General features: G+C 41.9%; 1 protein-coding gene across 5 annotated transcripts in view; it reads left to right on the forward strand.

Moving 5' to 3' along the window:
* The window catches only part of MBOAT2 (membrane bound O-acyltransferase domain containing 2), a 128,349-nt gene that overhangs the window by 18,318 nt on the left and 90,558 nt on the right, over positions 1 to 19,473 (forward strand). The window contains exon 1 of one of the 5 annotated variants that reach the window (XM_053201265.1): positions 6,895 to 7,058. The exons of the other annotated variants lie outside the window; for them this stretch is intronic. The gene's annotated coding sequence lies outside the window, so the exon portion shown is untranslated. Of the gene's footprint in view, positions 1 to 6,894; positions 7,059 to 19,473 lie in introns of those variants that run through there. 5 annotated transcript variants of the gene reach the window in all.

Raw genomic sequence — 19,473 nt, forward strand, 5'->3', positions numbered from 1 at the left:
TAGACATTTAGTGCAAGTCATAGGTCCTATCCCTGCTCAGAGCCCCACAGGGACTTCTCTTCTGCCTGAGACTAGCATCCCAACTCCTGCCATGATTGGGCCCCACCAGCCTCTCTAGCCCCATTTCCTATGATTTTTTTTTTCTCCTATTTCATCTACACTGGCCTTCTCATAGTTCTTTGACTACTTGAGGCATGTTCCCGCCTCAGGGCCTTTGCACCTCATATTCGTGCTCGAGATGTCTCTATGGCTTACTCTCTACTTAAAGTAGCTTTCTGCTCAAGGCCTTCTAAAGGAGGCCTTCTCCGATCTCCCCATCTGAAAATAAAACCTCCTGACATTTTCTTCTGTCTCACTTTTAAAAATATATTTGATACATTTTGACATTATATATTCATTTCTTTATTGTCTGTTTTTCTCACTATGTAACATCCATGAGAGCAGACATTTTGTTTTGTTTTGTTTTTTCACTAGTGCCTGGGACAGGGCCTGGCACATACGTAGCAGGTGCTCAGTAAATATTTGTCTGTTGTAATAATGAACTGTGAACCTGATAATTATATGTATTTTTTAGATTTTGTTTCCTAAAGCTAACTGAATATAATTTATCAGCAGCAAACGATAGAACAGATGACCTTTCTTAGCCTTAACTTCTACTTCCTTTTTGTCATTCTCCCTTAAGAGTAATGCATCACCAGTTCAGAAATGAATTTTTTTTTCTTGCTAAGAGGCAGTGGTGTAAAATGGGGACAGTGCTGCTTTTTAGGTGGGAAACTTGCCACTAGTCCTTTAACCTCTAGGTGGGACAAGTCTTGGTTCCCTTGTATGTCAAAAAGATAATGGTAGTGTTGGAGTTTGAGGATTTAGTCACTAATAACCCCTCCTGCCAAATTTAGACCTGGCCAAGAGACAGAGAGAGAGAGAGAGAGAGAGAGAGAGAGATACAAGAGTCAGACCAAAGTGGGCTGGATTGTCAGCCCTTCTGCGGAAGCTGGATTGGAGGCCTTGACTTAGACATGCCACCATGTGGAGTTCCCAGAGCCCTGCTGCTTGGGGGTCGACTCAACTCCCCCAACGCAGGCAGAGCCAGGAGCCTACAGGTTTCCCCCAGAAGAAACACTGCACCCCAGTAAACTTCCCACAGAGTGAAGCAGGTTGTAGGCTGGCTTTCAGCCCAGAAGGTTGAGTGAAATCACTCCTCCCCCAATGGGAAGGAGTAGGGGGAGTGGGGCCAGAGCATTACTAGGAGAAACAGGGCACCCAGGGAACTGAGGGTCCCCCTAACAAGTAGGATGTATTGTGGTGAAGACTTTTTTTTTTAATGTTTTTATTTATTTTTGAGAGAGAGAGAGACAGAGACAGAGAGAGACAGAGGGCGAGCAGAGGAGGGGCAGAGAGAGAGGGAGACACAGAATCTGAAGCAGGCTCCAGGCTCTGAGCTGTCAGCACAGAGCCCAACGCGGGGCTTGAACTCACAAGCTGTGAGATCATGACCTGAGCCCAAGTTGGATGCTTAACCAACAGCCACCCAGGCGATCCTATGGTGAGGACTTTTGTCCGATCTTTTCTCTGTGTAGACTTTGGAACATAGTAAGTGCTGAGTAACTTTTAGCCATTATTATTGTTCCAGCACCTGTGTATATCATGACTCATGGCAGTTATCATACTGGACTGTAATCTTGTTTTCTTTTCTTTTCTTTTCTTTTTTCTGTTTATTTACTAGACTAGATTGTAAGCTCCTGGTGGAAGAACTAACTGTTCATTACCTCTTGAATCTCCAGTGCTAGACGAGTTCGTGTTGGTTTGTAGCAGTCAGTGACTAGATACTGATTTGAGAACAGTGGCATAGTGAAAGCCCATGGGTTTTGGAGTCAGAAAAAAAGGAATCTGCTTTAAATTCTTTTTAAACCAAGGAGGAGAGAGGAAAAAGAAAACACCAAGAAAGGAAAGTGGAGATAGATAGATAGATATATGTTTTAACAATAGTAGTTAAAACAATTTCCATTTCACCAAAGAACCTAGCTAAGTGAAATAACACAGACCCTGAATCTTTCATCTTACCTAGGCTTTACAGTGTTTCTTTTCTTCTCACCGATAGGTAGTGGTAAAGAAGTTAAGTTCCTGCAGAGTGATGGATAAATATTAATATTAGAATATGATTTCTAATTAAAAAGTAAAGACAAAGTAGGAGAAGTTAACACTGAAAAAATACAGTGAAGTCTTTTTGGGTATATGTCATTCACGTGAACAGTCAGTAAATACTGTGTGGAAAAATGTATATATGGTGATAAAATTTAAGAAGACAGTAAGTTCTGGTCAGTGGCAGGAATCATTAATAGATAGTCGTCAATCTCATCTGTCTTCTCTGCCTTGAATCTCTAAACTCACTGTTGTCCTCAGCGTTGCTTCTATTTTAACAGTTTCTGCACCCCGTCAACCTTGTCACGTATTGTTCTGAATGTGCGTGGTGACAAGGCAAAAGTTGTAATGATGTTGGCACCCCCTTCCAGTGTGGAGAATATTACTTATTATAACTCGGGCAGAGGCAATCCTCGTTCACCCTGGAGCTTCCCTTCCGGTCTTTTCCAGTCGTGATGTCACTTGCACACTAAAATGTCATCTGGCAGACAGTCAAGATGGAGCCTCAAAATCAGGTGTGGCCTTGAGATCCTGATGGCCATGGGAAAGGGATGCCAGCCCAGAGATCCTCCTGCTTTACTGGGTGGGGGGGGGGGGGGGCCTGGGTCACAAGGCCTATAATACTGGCAGTTTAAATCTCATAGTCCAGAATTAGCATTTGTATGTCGGAAAATGTTGATGGTTTTTCATCATTCTTTCCCCAAACTGTTGTAAATTAGCCATATGCAAATTTGGGGGGGGAGTGGACTGAGGGTGATCTTTCCTTTCGGCCCCAGTTTCAAATCTGGCTCCCCTGCTCTCGGACTTTGGCACATTACTTGCATTTTCTGAGCTTCCGTTTCCTCATTTTTAAAATGTGGTTATTCATAACTGTTTTCCAGGTTACTGAGGTTATTATTCCCGTAACAGAGGCTATGAGACGCCTCAGTACATTGTAGCTGCCCAACAAACGGCAGTTACCACTGATCATCCTTTCAGAATATGAGCAAATTGTGTGAAATGGCTTCTTCCCCTTAGGGAGCGTGCGTTCTGTGTTGAGATAGGCTCGTTCTTCTCAGGTCTCCCCCTCGCTCCTCCCAACAGCACCACAAAGCTCACTTGTGTCAGGGTGTGTTGGTGCAGCTGTCCACCGTCCATATGCCTCCGGGCCCTCCCAGCTGGTGCGCAGTGGGGCTGGAGAACTCGGATCCAAGGACGGTTGTACTGAGTGGTTCTCCCTTCCGTGTGCACGTGGACACATAAGTGCTTTTGACAGGTGGTTACTTCTAAAATGAGCGTAAACATATGATGGAAATGGTTTTTGTGTGGATGTACCAGCTAGAAAGCAATAAAATCTCACTTTTTTTTAGAACTATGTATGTTTTGTAAATTGCTTCTTCTAGGACACAGGATGGAACCATTAAACACTGGAAATTTTCATTGGCAGCTAAACAGAAAATGACTTTGCGGGTTGGGGAGCGTAAGATTTTAATGGTCATTATTTCACTTTTGGGAGAAAAAAATACTTTCAAAGACTTAGTTTTAGGCAGGGGAAGTCAATTTAAAGTTAAAAATTAAAAGCCTTTTTTTCTTAGTAGCTTTCTGTCCTTTACATTGGTGATTTAAGAAAATTTTTGTATAATTTTTTTATTATTAAAATTAAGAATACTTGCCCATTGTGCAAATTTGGAAAGAGTGTTGCTGACTTAAATTTTGAATTCCAAATCCTTAGGAATAACATCTACACTTGGAGAATTTATTTTACTTTCCTTGGATAATTGTCTTCTGGAGCCTTCCACTTTCCACCTCCAATCTGGGTTGATGGCTCTATTGGCCTGATGCACAGTTGTCATTCTGCAGCTTTTCTGACCACATAGATGAGCCAGGTTCATTATTTCTTTAATCCTGTGCCATCTTTCTTGGTTTAGACTTTTATTTTGCTGAAGCACATTTCCAATTGACTTCCTAAGAAAGAGTACATGGGAAGTCAGCTTTCTGAGTCTTTATATATTTAAAAATATCTTCATAGAACTTTAGGTTGAAAATAACTTTCCCTTATAACCCCTAAGGCATTGTGCTGTTATTTTGCAGCATACAGTATTGCCGATGAAAAGTCTGATGCTAGTCTGGTTCTCTTATCTGTGTAGTTGACCTGATTTTTTTTCCCTTGGAGATTTGTAGGATTTTCTGTTTTTCTTCATGTTCTTAAATTTCACATTATCTCAGTGTGGATTGTTGGTAAGTTGTTCCAGTTTGAGGACTCATATTCTTTTTTTTTTTTAATTTTTTTTTTAATGTTTATTCCTTTTTGAAAGAGGGAGAGACAGACAGACCATGAGCAGGGCAGGGGCAGCGAGAGAGGGAGACACAGAATCCGAAGCAGGCTCCAGGCTCCGAGCTGTCAGCATAGAGCCTGACACAGGACTCGAGCTCACCCACTGCGAGATCGTGACTTGAGCCAAAGTCGATCGCCCAACCTGATGAGCCGCCCAGGTACCCCAAGGACTCATATTCTTTAACTCTTGGAAATCCTGTGGAATTGTTTTGAAGATAACAACTTCTTCTCTTCCTCCTCCTCCTCCTCCTCCTCCTCCTCCTCCTTCTTCTCTCTCTCTATTTTTTCTTTCTTTCTGGAACTCTTACTGGTTAAATATTGACATCTCGGATGATTTAAGTCTAGATATTCTCTCTTGCTACCTGTGTCTTTTGGAGACTTCCTTTAATTTTATATTTCAGTCTGGGGTAATTTTTGTTTTCCAAAAATGGTCACAGCACTGTTTCCAGTATTGTCACTACCTATCAAGGATGGAGTTTAGTTCCTTTCCCCTTGAACCTGGACAGGTCTATTACTACTGCTCCAGCTAACAGAATATGTTAGAAGCGTCGCTTCCAATATATTCCACTGGAATATAGTTCACTTCCAGGATTAGTTCATTAAAAGGCTACAACTTCTTTCAGTATGTGTGGTTCTGTTTCTGTCTTTATTTCTCTCTTTCTCAGAGGGCTTGTCCATGGAACCCACCCACCGTGTCGTGAGGAAGCCTCGGGCACACAGAAGCCAGGTGTAGGTGTTTCTTTTAACCTACAGCCCCGGCTGAGGTCTCAGATGGCAGGCGCCAAGGATCTGACATGAGCAAGTGAGCCTTTAGATAATTTCAGTCCTTGGCTGATGTCAGGCAGAGCAGGGATGAGCTCTCCTTGTTCAGAGCTCTGCTCACATTGCAGATTCAAGAGCAAAAGAAATAGTGTTGCTTTTAAGCTACCAAGTTTAGGGGTAGTTTTTATGTTGTCAAATTTCTCATTCTGTCAATCACGTGTTTTTTTAAAAAAAAAAAAGTTTATCGAAGTATAACTGACATACAGTGAAATGAACAGATCCAAAGTGTATATAGTTTGATCTGATTTGACAAATGCATATACACTTAGGTGACCTATATCCCAGGCAACTAACCCTCATGAAAGTGAACTTGGTAGTCCAGAGTGTTAGGTAATGACTTGAAAGAGATTGGTGGGAATATGGCTATAATCTAAATAGGATAGGAAGCCATTTGAATTTTTTTTTCTTAAATAAATTTCATTTTAGGACAGTTCTAAATTTATAGAGTTGTGATGATAGTACAGAAAGTTCCTATATAATTCACATCTACTTTTTCCTGTTGTTAATATGGTATATTAGTGTGAACCTTTATCACAACTAGTGAACCAATATTGGTATGTTATTATTAACTAAGTCCATACTTTATTTGGATTTCCTTGGTTTTTACTTAAGGTGTATATTACCGTGGGCTGCCATAGCAAAATACCATAGACTGAATGGTTTAAACAACAGACTGTTCTGGAGGCTGAAGTCTGAGGTCAGAGTGCCAGCATTGGTGGGGATTTGGTGAGGCCTCTCTTCCCGGCTGGCAGATGGCAGCTCATAAGAAGTTCCTTTTGTGATCCAGGATCCTATGTAGAGTTTCCCATGTTACATTTAGTTGTCGTGTTTCCTTACATCCCTCTAGATGGGGACAGTTTCCCAGACTTCCTGTGGTTTGGATGACCTGACAGCTTTGGGGAGTATTGGTCGTTTTGTAGCATGCTCAAGTGGGATTTGTCTGATGTTTTCCTCATGATCAGTCAGCCTGGGCTGTGTGTGTTTGGAAGGGCATCGAGGTGCAGTGTTGTTTTCATCACTTCTTATCAAGGTGCCTGCTTTCAACTTGACTTATCACCTTTGGTGTAATTTTGATCACAGGCTAGGCAGTGTTTGTCCGGGTTCACCACTGAGTTTTCTTTTTTACCCCACTTTCCACGTTATGCTCATTGGAAGAAGTCATTCTGAGCAGCCCACACACGAGGGTGGGCTGCAGGGGTGTAGTGTGCTGGCGGAGACGGGGAGCTGGGAGGGGAGAAAGGGGGTAAATGGGTTGGCCTGTGCTGAGGGGCGGGGCCGGTGGTTTGCTGGAGGGGCGGGACCTGCACTGGGGGTGGGGCCGGCGGCGTCCGGTACTGGAGGGGCGGGGCTGGCCTGCGCTGGGGGGCGTGGCCGGCCGTGCGCTTGCCGATGGATCTAAAATGCACAGGAGAGAAGAGGGGGGATGACGCCTGCTCCTGTTTTTGGCCTGAGCATCTGGGCAAGTGATGGGAGGAGGGAAGAGAGTGGCTTTGGAGCGTGGGAAAGGACGGACATGAAGGATTTTCCTTTGGCTGCGTTGAGTTTGAGAGGTCTGCTAGACTTTGAAGTAGAAATGTTGAGTAGACCATTGACTGTGAGTCTGGAGTTCAGAATACAGGGGAGGGCTCAGGATTCAGTTAAAGAATTCCATTGTGCGTTCAGACTAAGAATTTGGCTTGACAGAATAAACAGCCTGTGGTAATTTGATTAGAATGATGAGAAAAACTAAAATCAAACAAGCACATCCTTTCTGAGAGCACTGTGAATAAAAAGAAGGAAACAGGTGATCGCTCAGTCAGCATCAGTGGCTCTGTGTGTCTGACCTCAGGTCCCAGCTAATACAGCTAGTTGAGCAGTGGAGAACTCAGAATTTGATTTGCATGTTATAAGCTATCAGGAAAAGAAATAGGAAATTTTAGGTTTTTTCCCCGAGGAAAAATATATGTGTCCATATATTTGGAGCCTTGAAGACAGTCTGCCAGTGTATTACATTTTTTTTTCTTAGAGGGACACCGGTCAGGAGTGGGAGGGCTCTGAGCAAGCTGCATTTTCACGTAGCTGCCAGCCTTTCCATCTCCTTCGGGCTGCGTGTCTACAGGAGCCTCTCCCTGCTCTTCCGCTCCTGCTCTGCTCTTCCTTCTGCGACCAGGGGGGCGGCGACTGGCTTTCCTGTCTTGATGTCTCTCTTTGTGATAATGACTATAGGGAGGCTGAAGGATTTATACTATTTGGTGCCATAATAGGAATTTTAAAAGCTAAAACTGACATTTGGCCGTTAGCACATTAAAATTACAGCAGATTTGACTAGTGCTACAGGTGATGTCAAGTTTAAGTTGCTATCTGGAAGCTGGTTTGTTATTACTTAGAAAATAAAAGTTAATAATATTGGGGGATTTCTAGTTCTCTCCTTTTCCCTTCCATCCCCCCCCAGTTCTTCACTTATTTTTAGAGCCTTTTGTCCTAGTATATCCTCCCTTTCCTGGGGAGTTGATTTTGAAATCCTTACCCACGCTTCCAAGTTTCAGGGAGACCTTTTCGAGCTCCCTGGGTGCCCCTCAGAGCTCATCCAAGAGAGGAGTGCCTTCTCGAATTTGGGGCTCATCATTTCCTTTTCATAGCGGTAGCCATAAGTGTCTGTATCTTTAAGCAGCATGGTGTTTAGTTTTGCTCAGTGTTGACGTTTGACCTTTATTCGGATGATTTATACTGAATATTTTCTTCTGAGTCTTGCTTTTTAAATCAATATTATGGCTGCCAGATAGATTTCTTTTGCTCGCCGTAGCTGCAGTTCTTTTGTTCCTCCTTCTGCCCCGTGCGAATATGCCGTGACTCATTTGTGTTCTCCTGACCAAGGCATTTGGGTGGTTTCCAGTTGTTTGCTATTTATAAATAAGGCTGTAGTGAAGTTCTTGTTCTTGTCTGCCTGTCACACATGCAAGAGTTTCTCTAAGGTTTATCTACCTAGGGTGTAATTAATGGTCATGGGGAATGTATCTTCCACTATATTAAACAATGCCAAACTGTTTTCCGAAGCGGTTAGACCAATATAAACCCCCCACCAACAGTGTGTTAAAATTCTGTTCCGCATCCTCACCATCACCTAGCACATAGTGTTAGCAGACTGATACATTTCGGCCAGTCTTTTGGGTATGAAAAGATATTTTGTGATTTTTACTTCGTTTTTTTTCTGAACACGAGAAAATTAGTATTTTTAGCTCCTGGCCACTTGTATGTTTCTTCTGTGAAATGCTCATTCTTTTGACTTTTTAAAATTTGGGTAGTTTGTCTTCTTCTTGATGTTTTTAGGGGTTCTCTCTGTTTTAGATTTGAATTCTTTGTCCATTATATGTGTTGTAAAATATCTTCTTCCAGTTTGTAGTCTGAGTTTCCATTTTCTTTATGCTGTCTTTTGATGAAGTTCTTGATTATTCCTTGAAATAACTAAAATTTTTAAAATTATGATGACACATAGCATATATAAATATGTAAAATGTACCACCTTAATCATTTTTAACTGTATGGTTCGGTAGTGGGAAGTGTGGTCACATTGTTGTGCACCACATCTCCAGAATGTTCTCATCTCGTGAAATGGGAACCGTATACCTCTTAAACAACAACTCTCCATCTCCCCCCTCCCAGCCCCTGGTAACTACGACTGTACTTTCTGTTTCTGTGAATTGGACTATTCCAGATGCCTCCTATAAGTGGAGCTCCCCTAGTGGGTTCTGAATCTGCTGTGACTCAGTTCAGCTGGCCGGGCAGGCAGACCGTGTTCGGTAAAGCATCGGAACTGTGTGTAATGTCTGTGTGTTTTTCTTTGTAAATTTCATAATCCACAAATGTAGGTGAGGTTGTTCTTACCTTCCTATTAAGACACATGACATAAAGAGGTTAGAAATGCCAGAGGTTACTTGGTTATGGCTGGAGCAAGGATTTGTATTTATAGTTTATTAGGTAGTAATGTGCTGCTTTCTTTAGATCCACAGTTGTCAGCCCGCTATGATATGCTGGGTGACATTCACATGAGACACATTCCCATTTCCGTACAGTGTGTCACATATAGTTCCCGGCAAACTGGTTGCATCTCTGCTGCTGTTTTCTTAGAAATGGGAGGGCAAGAGTAATGCTTTGGGGATAACCTTTATTAAAGTAAATTGTTTGCAACCTTGAGGGACTATTTTAACTTTCATTAGTAATAAATTACTAGTGACACACCTCGAAACTGAGCAACTTTCCTATGGTTCATAATTGCTGCCTTTGACTACTTAATTGTGTTGACTTTCTTTATCAGCTGTGTGGAGCTGCTTAACGTTCACCTCGGAGTTGGTGTAAATATTTGATAATTTGGGATGTACAGATGGTCTTCCAGCTGTGTTTCCTCCCCGGCCCGAGAGCGGAAACTCGTGTTAGGAGTTTGGTGGCAGAGACCGTGTATCGCTACTGTGTGGAGTCTTGCCTCCTCTGCGTACCCTATGTGACGAGGACAGATGTCAGTCCCTTGCGATCAGTTCTCCAGACATCACCACATAATTTGGAAGTCCATTTTGGTTGTGACTGCATCAAAGAGTTACTTTTCAGTGCAAGCTTAATATTAAAATTATATCAAGCAATAGGAATAAGAGCTTATACATACATTTGGAATGATATGGTGATCTGATTACAGTAAGACCAAATGTGAGTAGCGTGCAAATATTTAACAACACATATTTGTTCAGTGCTGCTCATATACCAGGAATAGGTGCTAAGGGTTACAGTAAACAAAATAGACAAAAACCCCTGTTCTCATGAAATGTGCATTCTGGGGATTATTATTTTTTTTTAATTTTTAAAAATTTTTTTATGTTTATTTATTTTTGAGAGAGAGGGAGAGACAGAGCATGAGCAGGGGAGGGGCAGAGAGAGAGGGAGACACAGGATCCAAAGCAGGCTCCAGGCTCTGAGCTTTCGGCACAGAGCCCGACGCGGGGTTCGAACTCACAAACCACAAGATCGTGACCTGAGCCGAAGTCAGACGCTCAGCCGACTGAGCCACCCAGGCGCCCCATATTCTGGGGTTATTTTTAAAGATTTACTGTAGAATAATGTACAGTGTATGACATTGAGAGACCTACAGATCACTTGTGATATTTTTTTGATAGCAATGTCTGAAACCTTTAAAAGTTCTTTAAAAAAAAGTGAGAAATTAAAAATGCTTATCTTGGCTCATTTGGATAATGTATTATATAAGTGCTTAACGGCTGAGTATTCCAAGGGCAGCATCTGAGAGCTCAAGCTAATCATGAAAAGTTAATACTTTTAATATTGACATGACCCTTAATGAAAAGTATACTGCTGTTGGTGGTTGGCAGTATAATTTCAAAATCGAATCAACATATGTGTAAGCTGATACTGTATTGATGTGAAATCTGGTGCTAATGAGGCAGCCCAGGGGAGCCCAGCGAGTTTTTTGCGTGATTCGAAGCTGTATAAAATTAATAGTATTGAAATTGACTTTTTTTTTTTTTTAGGGTGGGTGCTTTTTACCCAGTAGTGCGTAGGTCCCTGGATATGAGTGCTTTCAAGTTAAGTTGGGAAGGGACCACTATTCTTATTTGGGCTAACGCTTCTGATAGATAGCAGGAATGAATATGTTAATAAATAAATTTTATTAGCAAATATAAATAAGCAATCAAATTTAGGAGATAATTTTAGTGATAACGTACCCTAAAGTGAATCAAATGAGGTATATGATCCCAGCCAACTGGGGATGCTGCTTTAGCCTGTGAGGTCTGTGAAGCTTTGGAAGGTGATGTTTGAGTTTAGATGTCACTGGTGAAGTCTCTGTGTTTTGTGCGTTCCAGGTGTGGGGTTAGGGTGGGGGACTTTGGCCTTGAGGTGGAAATGAGTTGGCTGTGTTGGTGGTGAGTATGGCTTAGAGATGGTCAGTGGGAGGAGTAGTGGTAGACGAGGCTGGAGAGGGAGGCCTGGTTCTTGGAGGGCAGAGAAGAGGCTCCTTTGAATTATGATGGGCCGTCGCCTAGCTTATTTGGAGCTGGGGACTGATGTGGTCACATGACTGGCTGCGTGCGGTGGCTGACTTGGAGAGGCGAGAGCGGAAACAAGGGGACCTGTAGGTGCTCAGGCGGGAGGCATGGGCGGCAGCGGAGATGGAGCTAGGACATGCGTGGCTGGTAGAACTTGGAGAGAGAGCTGCAAGGATTTAGGACTGGATTCAGTGTGAAAGGGGAGAAATAAGTAGTCGTCAAAGGTTCATTGCTAGGCTTCCGATTGAACGACTGATTTTGCGATGGTGCGCTTGCTGAGATGTGTCAGTTTTGGAGTAAGAAGTTGGTGGTTGGGGTCGGGGGTGGGGTCAAGAGTTCCCATTTGGACCACAGCCGGTTTTAGAGAGTTACTAGATATTGAGGTGAGGTGGTTTAGTGGGCAGTCGATTAAATGAGTCAGAAGCCTAACGGAGAGGTCCAGACTAAAATGACTGAAAAGGGAAGTGTCGGCAACATGGAGATGAACTCCCCAGGAGTGGATGGAATCTTCATTTTACATCTGTAAACTGAGGAAGTTGGACTGGATGATCTTTAAGCTCCATTCTTTCTGAAGACCAGACATTTATTGAGTCACAGAGACTCTCTGAGAAACTTGAAGAATTTTCACTAAAATGTGTCTAGCCTTTTGAATCATGACAGTGATGAACAGGGAGGAAATACAAGCCTGTAGGTGTTCCCTATCTGTATTTATTCCAACATTGTTGTCGACTGCTTGTCCGCAAGCATGATATGTAAGTGAAATAAATGAAATAGCCTTCTAAAAGTAAAGGTAATCTCAATCGCACGACCACGTTCTCACTTAAACCCCCAGGATGGTCAACGTGAGTTGATTTTTATTTTAAAAATTTTATTTTTTTAAAGTTTATTTATTTTGAGAGAGAGAGAGAGCGCGCGCGCACACACACAGGAGGGTCAGAGAGAGGGAGAGAGAGAAAAATCCCAGCACAGAGCCCGATGTGGGGCTCGAGCTCATGAACCGGTGAGATCATCACCTGAGCTGAAACTGAGAGTTGGACGCTTAACCAGCTGAGCCACCCAGGTGCCCCTATTAAAAAAATTTTAAACAGCCTTTGAGAGGTATAATTGACAGGTAGTAGACTGTGCATATTTAACATGTAAAAGTGGATGTTTTGACACAAGTACCCATCCGTAGCAACTCGCCACAATAAAGATAATGCACATACCCATCACTCCGGAAGTGCCCCTTAGTCACACCTCCCTGTTGCTTCCCCCTGACATGCATCTCCAAGCACCCCCTGATCTGCTTTTCGTCATTGTAGAATGGTTTGCCTATTCCAGAAATTTATATAAATAGAATTGTACCGCACATGGTCCTCATTGTTTTTTTTTTTTCTCAATATAATTATTTTGAGATTTATCCATGTTGTTGTGTGTGTCATAATAGTTCATTCCTTTTTATTGCTAAGTAACATTCTATTGTAGGATACAGTACGATTTGTTTATCCAGTCGTTGTGAATTTAGACTCTTACTTTTTCCCGTCACAAGTATTCCGATTTGCTAATATTATTTGTGACCATAGATGAGACAGATACTAAGGGGTACACACACACACACACACACACACACACACACACACACACAGATACACACTTTCTAAACCCTCTTAATAAAAGGGGGCAGTAGCTCCTTGTTCTTGTACTTATCCCCTTTCTCTTCAGGGATGAGCAACTTGTTAGTCACATGTCAGAGTAAGTTTGACAAGTGTTGTAGATGTTAAGCAGACTAACCCTTTCTTTGTGTCTGTGCTCATGTGATATTTTGGGATGTGTGTGTGTGGTGAGTTTATTTATTTTTATCTGGATTAAATTTGTTTCAGCAGATTGCCTTTACTTGAGCTTTGTAATCTAACAGCTGTGGATGTGTTAATCTAGCACCTTTTGATTTCATAGGCAAATATAAATAAATTCCTTTTAACTAGTTACCAGGAGTTTTACATGGATGGTTAAGAGTTAAATTAAAGGACATAAGCTCACGTTAACCTGGTAGGTAGAAGACAGGTACTTTTCACCTCTTTGAGGTCTTGATTAAATCGCTTGCTTTCTGCTTCTGTGCATTTGGAAAGGCTTACTGCTTTTTGATTTCTGTGGATGATCTGAGACTATGCTTCAGGATCTGTCAGTTAATAAACCCCTGGGAGTCTGGCTGTTTTTAATGATGTTGGATTTCACTGTGGAGTAGGAGGTTGTGGGAGGTCTGGCTCTTGCCTTACTGTTCTGTGTGCCCTTGCCTGGCAATGATAGAGGAAAGAATGTTGTATCTAGGTGTGTGCCTGTCCCAGTAGAGCAGGGTGCTTTGCTGCCTAAGCCCAGTGTGTTTGTTTATGTGGGAGTTGCCATATAATTCAGGCAGTTGCCATATAATTCAGGAGATAAGATATAGTCCAGAGGGGCACGCCACATAAGTCCCTTTACTTTGTGTTCTCATGACGCCACTCTTCGACCTACCACCCTTCTTTGCAGCCATCACCATTCTTCATTTGTCTTTGTGCTGCCTATAGATTGTGTGAGTGCAAGAACCACCATGTCTGCGTTGGTCATTGTACCTGAACAGTGTTTGTTGAATGTGGAATAGAAGTCATCCTTATGCTTCTATGTGTATTTTTAAGTTTCTGGTTATGAAGTTTCTCACGGTAGCACTTACTAGGAAGAGCTTTACGCCCCTAAGAGGGATGGAAGATAAATATGAGCTGTTATATTCTTAATGGTCTGCTCTCCTGGATTTTAAGCAAACTCTGAGGCATGACTCCCCCCCCCCCCCCCCAACCCCCTACTTTTTCTTTCAGTGAATTAGCAGCACAAATGGATCCAGACACTTCACTCGGGGACAGGCGGGAATGCAGAGATGAACAGAATTTATTCTCAAGCCTTGAGAAGCTCACAGTCTCAAGGGAAGTCAGACAAGTGACAAGTGCTGTATAGGAATGATTTAATGTTTTTTTTGAGAGAGAAAGAGAGAGAGAGACAGAGCGTGAGCAGGGGAGGGGCAGAGAGAGAGGGAGACAGAGAATCTGAGCTGTCAGCACAGAGCCTGACACGGGGCTCGAACTCAAGAGCCGTGAGATCATGACCTGAGCCGAAGTCAGACGCTTAACCGACTGAGTCACTCAGGTGCCCCTGTGTAGGAATGGTTTAAAAAGTTTTGGGAGCCCCAAAATATGAGTAAATGTTCCATAGTTTCTAGCTGAGGAGCCCGGTGGAAGTGATCCCGTTAATTAAGATGGGGCCCCAAGAGGGAAGGGGCAGGTTTGGCAGAATGATGAGGCCGAAGAGGGTACAGTAAAGAATTCACTTTACGTGTCCAATTTGAGTTTTGTGAAGAATATTATTCTTTCTTCTAACATTTTTTAATGTTTATTTTTGAGAGAGAGAGAGAGACAGACAGACAGACATAGTGCTAGTGGGGGAGGGACAGACAGAGAGGGAGACGCAGAATCTGAAGCAGACTCCGAGGCTCGGAGCTGTCAGCACAGAACCCGATGTGGGGCTTGAGAACCCACAAAGTGTGAGATCATGACCTGAGCCGAAGTCAGACGCTCAACTGACTGAGCCACGCAGATGCCCCGTGAATGTTATTCTTACTGGGTAATCTGTAGATTTTTATGGTGGTTTATAAAAACCAATTTTCCAGATTTTTGGTTTGAATTTATTTTTACTCTGTATGAGGAGGTTGTTGTTCTCCAATTGAAGAGCTTTGTATTACCTTACTAAAGTTGGTTCTGACAGTAGTGGAGTTTAAGTTACTTGATGCTTGATGAGAGGGTTGTTTGTATATAGCAGTGACCTAATCCCATTTGAAAATGCTTATATCCTTTGGGACCTGGCTGCCATGACGTGACATTTGTGGGATGAAACTCACGATGCAGAGGCAGTGTAGGGAGATGAGATAATTATCTTAAATCTTGGTGCCCAATTTTTATGTTTGGAAATTCGAAAACAAGCATGTGTCACTTTACAAAAATGTAATTATTTGGGGACAGACAATAAATGCCCATGGTGCAAAATAAAAAGGTAGACAGGGATATACGATGAGAAAAGTCTCCTTTTACTCCTGTCTTCTACCCTGAAGGGCAACCAGTGTTACCATTTCCGGGGGTATCTTTCCAGAGGTATCCCCCAGAGGATGTCTGTGATCTTGTGAAAGCTCAGGGATAGCATGTTCCAGGATCGGTTAACTCAGCAGCGTAATGATGTTATCAAAGCCTGCTTCTTCGGTCTTTCTCTTCTGCTGTCCTCTTTATTTCTCTTAGGCAGCGTCCCAGCTAACTTCCAGGCGCCTTTCCCATTCAGCGGGTCTCATGTAAATTGCAGAGGCCCCGGGCAAAGCCCATATATCTATGTCGTGTCGTTTTTACGTGTAAGGAAGACTTTCCCAAGAACCCTCAGCTTCATTTCTCATGGACCAGAACTGCGGCACATGTACATGTCCTGAATTAGTTGTTGGCAGTGATTGTCTGAGATCAGTCACTGCTCACCCCATGGCACTAGGAAAGGGTCTAGTTTTTCTGGAGGCAAGTGGCTGCCTGGTAACTGAACCAAATCAGGGTGTTCTTGGCAGGGACAGCGGTCTGCTGCTACAGGAAATCTAGATCATTTCATCTCAGTACTTATGGGGCTGCCTCATTCTTTTTGATGGCTGTTTAGCATTTTATTGACTTAATGTACCATACTTTAACCAGTCTCTGTCTTTTCCAATTTTTCCCATTATAGAATGCTGCAATACATATACATAACATTAAATATATCCTCTCCCACATTGCCAAATTGTTCTCCATCAGGATTCTGTGAGTATACACTGCCACCAGCAATGCTTCCTCATACATGTGACAATGCAGAGTGCTCTTGAAGTTTATTTTACCCAATTAGATAGGTGACACGTTACCTTATTCTGATTTTAATTCCCATTTACCTTATTTTAGAGTTTGGGCATCTTTTCATATGAAGGAGAACTGACTGTGTATATACATATACATGCCCATTTTTCTATTATTTTGTTCTCTTTATTATCGATTTGTAGGAGCTTTGTATATATTGAGGAAAGTAGCTTTTTATGGTATCATTTGTAAGTATTCCTTTCAAGTTTGTTGTTTATCTTTTTACTTTGCTTATAGTGTTTGGCAGTTAGGGAAAGTTTTATATGTATATTTATGTACCAGAATTGCATCTAATTTTTTTTGTTGGTTTTGCTTCAGAACACTTTAAAACGTTACCTTTATCGTATTCTGCATGCCCGTGATGTGTTTGCATCTGTCTCTAGACTTCCATTTCTGTATCATTGATCTGTCTTTTTATCTGGTCTTCATTCTAGCTTTTAAATTTGCTTTACTCTCTGACAGGGGAAGTCCACTCTCATTATAAATAATTTCCTGGCTATTTCACTTGTTTATATTTATGTATTAATTTTAAGATCATCTTCTTCTTTTCTAAAAAGCCTATTGACATTTTTGTTGTGTTAGACTTATATTTACTGATTGACGTAGGGAGCAATGAACATTTTTTATGATGCTGGAGTCTTTCTCTCTGAGAATGGCTGCCCTTTCTAGTCAAGTGGTTTTTGGATCTCTTCCTCTGTATGGCATTTTAAAATTTGCTTCATGTAGATATTGTCCATTTCTTTTTAAGATTATTTTTAGGGACTTAGTGTTTCTGGATGCTGTTGTATGTGGGTTTTTTTCCTTCCACTATATCTTCTAGCTGGTTGTTGTTTGTCTCTATGAAGATGGTTTTTAAGCTGAAGTTATTTAAGCAGATCGCCCAAGAGCATACTGCTAGTTAGCAGTTGGACTCCAAAGCCTGTTAAGCTACTTGACTCTCTTTTGCCTTATCATCTTCCTACCCTTGCTCTATTTGGGTTCTGATGCTCTGCTTAGCTCTTCAGAACCTCCAAAGCATTAAAACCACCCATGCTACAAAAGGGAATTATATTGGTGTATTCAGGATGACATTTAAATCTCAAGCAAAAAACTTCTGTTGGGCAGTTATTTTTAATTCCTGTTCCCCTTGTCATTAGAAAACTATAGGTATTTTTAGTTGAGTGTGATGTTTTGCTCCTGAGTCTATATTGAAGTCTTCTCTCCTCTTAATTTATTTGTATAGTCATGATATATTCCGCCAAGTGACATTGGACCTGATGCTTAGTTGCTACACAAAAAGCCATCAAGTTTTTGTTTTCTGATAGACTATTTCAGTTCACAATTTGGGAAATTGGGTTTATGTGATAGTTTTTCCATCTGAGCACAATCATTTGTGAGCAGGAATGGTGTTTAATATTTAGGATTAATAAGATCATTAATTAACTAAGGTTTATAAAGAGAAAGAGCAATCTATTAAAGTTTGTTTTGAGGGGGCACCTGGGTGGCTCAGTTGGTTGAGTGTCCAACTTTGACTCCGGTTGTGATCTCATGGTTTGTGAGTTCAAGCACCATATCTAGCTCACTGATGCTGTCGGGGCCTGTTTCAGATCCTCTGTCCCTCTCTCTCTGCTCCCCCGCCACCCACTTGCGCTCTGTCAAAAATAAATTAAACATTAAAAAAATTTATATATATAGTTTGAGGTGTTCTCTATCTCTTTACTGTGGAGATATTATGTAATTCTTGACTTTAATTTGAACATTTAAAAGCCATTAGTGTTGGTTGCCTGGGTGGCTCAGTCAGTTAAGCATCCGACTTTGGCTCAGGTCATGATCTCATGGTTCATAGGTTCGAGCCCAGTGTCAGGCTCTGTTCTGACAGCTCAGAGCCTGGTGCCTGCTTCAGATTCTGAGTCTTCCTGTCTCTCTGTCCCTCCCCTGCTCGTGCTCTGTCTCTGTCTCTCAAAAATCAATAAAACATTTAAAAAAAAAGCCATTAGTGTTGAGAGTATATAGAAAGTTCTATTTCCCCACTCCCTGAGAATGGATGCATTTGAAACAAGGACTGAGCTCTCTTCTTAACCTGTTCTCCAAAGAAAATATTTAACTAAGCTAAACTTTATGCTTTTTAAGTCTTTTTTTTCCCCACTTATATTTCCTTAGAACTTTTTATCTGGAATTCTTTTTCATGATTTTTAATGTTCCTGGTGGGTGTCAGAGCAAGTAATAAATTCCTAAGCAGTTTTTTGTCATCTAAAATACAGTTAACGAAGTGTCTAATGGTGACTTTAAGAAAGCTGCGTTGTAGGATTCAGAAATTGTTATATCAAAAGCAGGGAAATACCTGTTCTTCTGTATTTGAGTAGTGTGTACATGAATTGGACAGAGTTGGTCAAAAGTCTGGAATGCTCTTCTCCAAATAGCATTTGATGAGCTGCTGTGGCTTACTGTGGAAAGAAGTTGGCACATCGTCAAAGGAGTCATCCTCATGGAAAGATAGGCTTATTTTGTGTCTTTCTAGAAGACACAGATAGGGCCAATTCCTTAAAAAAAAAAAAAAAAAAAAAAAAGAAAGAAAGTTTGTGTGTCTTATACCAGATTCTGTGCCCCACTGAGGAGCGTAGAGGTGTACGTGGGGAAGTGTACACGATAGACGAGCACACTGAGTGTGTAGGTGCTGTGGGATCATCGAGGGACACTTGACTTGGCCTGGGCGGGGACAGAGGCCAGACGGATGGCAAGGAGGACTTCTTGGAGGAAGAGTTCAGGTCTCTGTCGGGAAGCATTTTGGAAAAGTTAGTGGTTTCCCACAATGGAACAGTTGGCTTGTGAAATAGTGAGCGTCCTGTCCTGTCTCTGGAGTCACGAGATGGATGATTGACCATCTATCTACAGGCGGCTTCTGAGGGAAACACTCTATGGACTGAGGGCTGGACCAGTTGGTCTTTTAGGACACGTCTAACATTAAGATTTATAGGTTTAAACATTCATAGTAAACTTAAGGCATAGATACATGCATAACAATTTAATACTATCCGTTTCATGCCTTGGCCTCCTAATTTAATTGTGTGTGTAAAGTGACATTTTGAATTTATTTCTTGGGGCAGACTCATGGCTACTTGGGCAGATACAGCTAGTGTTTCATTTTACTCTTTTAATTGTGAAATGTCATATCCACATGGGAAAGTAGATGAGACATAATGACAGGGTGGTGGAGACGGCTAGCTCTCCAGCAGGAGTCGGTGTCTCCCTGTCCTGGCACACAGCCCGGCCACGGGGCCCTGGC

The sequence above is a fragment of the Acinonyx jubatus genome, chromosome A3 (genome assembly GCF_027475565.1).
Source record: "Acinonyx jubatus isolate Ajub_Pintada_27869175 chromosome A3, VMU_Ajub_asm_v1.0, whole genome shotgun sequence".
NCBI classification, from domain to species: domain Eukaryota; kingdom Metazoa; phylum Chordata; class Mammalia; order Carnivora; family Felidae; genus Acinonyx; species Acinonyx jubatus.